Below are 4,245 nucleotides of genomic sequence, written 5' to 3'. Positions count from 1 at the left end.
CGTAGCGCGCCTGCGTCCAGCGACGCTTTTGATTGGCGGGTTGGAGCTTCGCGCGGCTACGGCCGCGGGGAGGTGCGCGCAGGCCCTGTGCGTTCTCCCCCCGCACCCCCCCACCCCCGCCCGCGCGTACTTTCAGCGCTGGCGGGAGATTCTATCTTGGAGGTTGAGGTTAGGCTTTTCCTGTGGACTCGTCTTTATCGCCAGGTTGCTACCTATGAACAATACATTTGATCAGTTCGCCTCAAAATCTTCTGAGAGGTTCGTCGACTAAGGCAATCCGAGTTCTCATCCTCATGTTGAAGGCCATCTGGGTCTACAAATGACTATCACGTCTCCAAATCAAAACTCCATTATTTATATACAGCTTAAACATTTTTTTTAGACATTTATTTTATGTGTATGATTGTTTTGCCTGTGCATGTGGTGTATGGGTGTGTGGGTGTGCGCGCGCGCCTCGACCTAGCCTATTCCCACAAAAGTCAGAAGAGTGCATCAGATTTTCTGGAACAATGAAGGGTTGTGAGCCACTATGTGGGTGCTGAGAATCAAAAACAGGCAGGTTCTCTGCAAAGAGCAAGAGATCTTGTTCACTGAGCCATTTCTTGGGTTCCTATTTAAACATTACATAAACACAAGACATGGAGAATTAAAAGATGTGTATGTAACTCCTACCAAGTGCTCTGTCCCTACTTTAAAGGAATGCCAGTCTTTTGTTGCTAGTAGCTATTTTTATATGCATGTACAAGTTTTCCTCTAAGTTGAAATATTCCTTCCTAGAGGAGGGAGTCTCATAAAAGTCCAGAAGTGAACAAAGTTTACAGGTTCAGTCCCAGGGAGATTTATAAATTGCCATGCCCACCCCTACTTCAGGCTATACAAGCAGGGACCATTGCTAGGGGGTAGACTCCAGGACCATCAGATGTGCAAGTCCTTCCGGGGCTCAGGGATACAACTTTTGTGAGTTGTCATCCATACTGCCCTGGACTTTTGTAATGCAGTCTTTGAGTCATCCACACTCCTGTAAATACCTCCAAAAAACTTACTGTTTCACTAAATTATATTTGAGTGGAATAATTTTCTTTGGCTTGTTCTTGGTGCCCTCAGGTAAGTATACATTTATTCACATTTTCACAGGAGGGGGAAAACTCACACGGCACAGGAACGCTAGTATATTGTATATGAATTGTGTGATTATACTATCTTTCACTTTATTCCCCTCCACTTAACTATATATATATATTTAAATTTTTAATTGCATGTATTCATTTGCATGTGAGCGTGTGTATGGGCTTACTCATACTACAGCGTACATATGGAGATCTACTTGAGGGAGTCAGTTCTCCTCATCCTGTGGGTTCTGGGAATTGAACTCACATTACCAGATTTGACAGCAGATACTTTTACCTGCCAATCATCTGTCCAGTCCCCTTAACAATAAATATGTTTGCTTAGCTGGGCACGATGGTGCACAACTCAGGCAGAGCTCTGAGTCTGAGGTACGCATGAACTACACGGTGAGTTCCTGGATAGTCAGGGTTATGTAGAGAGATCTTGTCTCTGAGAGAAAGTGAAAATAAAAAAAAAGAAAAATATTTTTTTTTAAATAATGTCTTCCACATTGTATTCAATATTGGCTTGTTTGTTGATGGTAGGTGTTTTTAGATGAGAGAGAGGAGAAAGAGAGGTGAGCATGAGTATGTATGTCTTGGTGAACATTTGGGACACAAATGTCAACTTCTGAGGAGCCAGTGATCTCCTTCTACCTTGGTTTTGTTTTTTTTTTGTTTTTGTTTTTTTTAAAGATTTATTTATTTATTATATGTAAGTACACTGTAGCTGTCTTCAGACACTCCAGAAGAGGGAGTCAGATCTCGTTACGGATGGTTGTGAGCCACCATGTGGTTGCTGGGATTTGAACTCTGGACCTTCGGAAGAGCAGTCGGGTGATCTTACCCACTGAGCCATCTCTCCAGCCCCTCTACCTTGTTTTGAAGCAAGGCCTCTCTGATTATTTGTCTTGATGTTCTGTGTACTCCAGGACAGCTGGCTAAAGAACTTAAGGCCAATTCTCCAACCTCTGCCTCCCATCTTGCAGTAAGAGGGCTAAGATTGTAGAGGTATGTACCAAGATATACCATGTATATCTTTTATGTGGGTTCTATGAATAAAAAACAGGTGTCAGGAGTGCATAGCTATCCAATGAGCCAGCTTCCCAGCTTCTATTGTGTTTTTGAGATATCTTACTTTGCAACCCAGAGCACTGACTGCTCTTCCGTAGGTCCCGAGTTCAAATCCCAGCAACCACATGGTGGCTCACAACCATCCGTAACGAGATCTAACACCCTCTTCTGGTGTGTCTGAAGACAACTACAGTGTACTTACATATAGTAAACAAATAAATCTTTAAAAAAACAAAAACAAAAACTGACTGCTGTTCCAGAGGTCCTGAATTCAATTCCCAGCAACCATATGGTGGCTCACAATCATCTGTAATGGGATCTGATGCTCCCTTTGTGTGTGTCTGAAGACAGCAACAGTATATTCATATAAACAAATAAATTAAAACAAAAACAAAAATATCCCCTGCAGTTCTCAGATGTGGTGTTACACAAATTTATCCCAGCACTTAGGAGACAGAGGCAAAGGCAGAGGCAGAGGCAGAGGATCTCTTGAGTTCAAGGCCTGATCTATAGAGTGAGTTCCAGGACAATCAGGGCCACACAAAGAAACCCTGGATCACAACCTGCCTCCTCCCCAAAGAATTATAAACCCAGTTGAAACTTACCTGGGAGAATCCCTCTCACCTACATTTGAAGACTAGGCATTAATCTGTTCACATGTTATGTATTCAGTGTAGAATCTTCCCTTTTCAACGAAGACATTACTCATAGACTCAGAACCAGAACATCCAGTTGTAGCCCAAGGACAGATAATAAAGACAATAGAAACCGAGTTTCTGTCTGGGAAGTCTATAAAACCCTCATATGGAAGGTAGTCTGTTACTCTTGTATCAGCGTCCCCAGGATGGACCTCGGATTTATTGTTTGAGACAAGATCTCACTCTCTTATCCAGGCTTGTTCTTCTGGGCTCAAAGATGCTCTGCTTAAGCCTCCAGAGCAGCTGGATCTACGGACCTATGCTCCCACAGGTGATGTTAAGAGTTGATTAACTACAAAGATTCACAACTAAAAGAATTACAATTACAGTATGGTTGTCACAGTGAATTTTGCTCCTTTCAAAAATCATTGTTCAAACTTCATTCTCTCCAATGCTCATGCCTATTCCATACCCTATTGCACTGTTTTCTTTTTAATTCCTCCTCCTCCTCCTCACCCTCCTTCTCCTCCTCTCCCTCCCTTCTCTTCCTCTTCTTTTCCTCCAGATAGGGTTTCGATGTATAGCCCTGACTGTCTTAGAACTAGCTCTGTAGATCTCCAACTTACTGCCTCTGCTTTCCTACTGCTGAGACTAATAATGGTGAATGCCACTATACTGGCCAGACATCACAGAGAGGTCTCCTGCTTAAGTGTATTTCTGCAAAGTAGGCAGCGTTTCCATTCCCAGGTGTGTCTACTTGCCACTCAAAAGCGAATGCTTGTTAGACAAGTTCCCATTTTGAAAACTCATGTACAGGCATTGACAGGAAGGAGGGAAGAGAGTTGCAGGGTCAATAGGATGGCAGCACACTGATCAGTGTCTTTTTATCCAGGCTACCTGTATCTCATAATATATGGTACATACACAGGCGCACACACACACACATTTTCCCAAAAGTTACACAGAGCAGCAAATTTTGAGCTTTATTTTAAGGGACACACAGGATTGCGTAATAAGGAGTGGAATATAATAATGTTATTATTATAACATTCTGATGTTAGCTGAAAACTAAGTGGTGTTCTGAGCCGTGTAAATCATCAGAAGACAGGGTTTTGGTTTTGTCAGCCGAGCGCAGTGGAAGGCAAAATGAGTTCCGCCAAGAACAACTTTAAAAGAAGCAGCCACTGTTGACGAGACCGACTTTAGAAATCGCTTTCTGAAAGTCTGCATTGAAGGACTACGGAATCTCAGCAGCCAAATCAGGAGGATGGCTTACACCGTGCTGCTCATGAAACCCGCACAGGCACTTTGAATATGTTCTTTAAGAGTCTGTGTGCAAGCCGGGTGTGGTGGCGCACGCCTTTAATCCCAGCACTCGGGAGGCAGAGGCAGGCGGATTTCTGAGTTCGAGGCCAGCCTGGTCTACA

Source organism: Mus caroli, chromosome 9 (genome assembly GCF_900094665.2).
Source record: "Mus caroli chromosome 9, CAROLI_EIJ_v1.1, whole genome shotgun sequence".
In the NCBI taxonomy this organism is placed as follows: domain Eukaryota; kingdom Metazoa; phylum Chordata; class Mammalia; order Rodentia; family Muridae; genus Mus; species Mus caroli.
Note: the sequence above shows the minus strand (reverse complement) of the source record.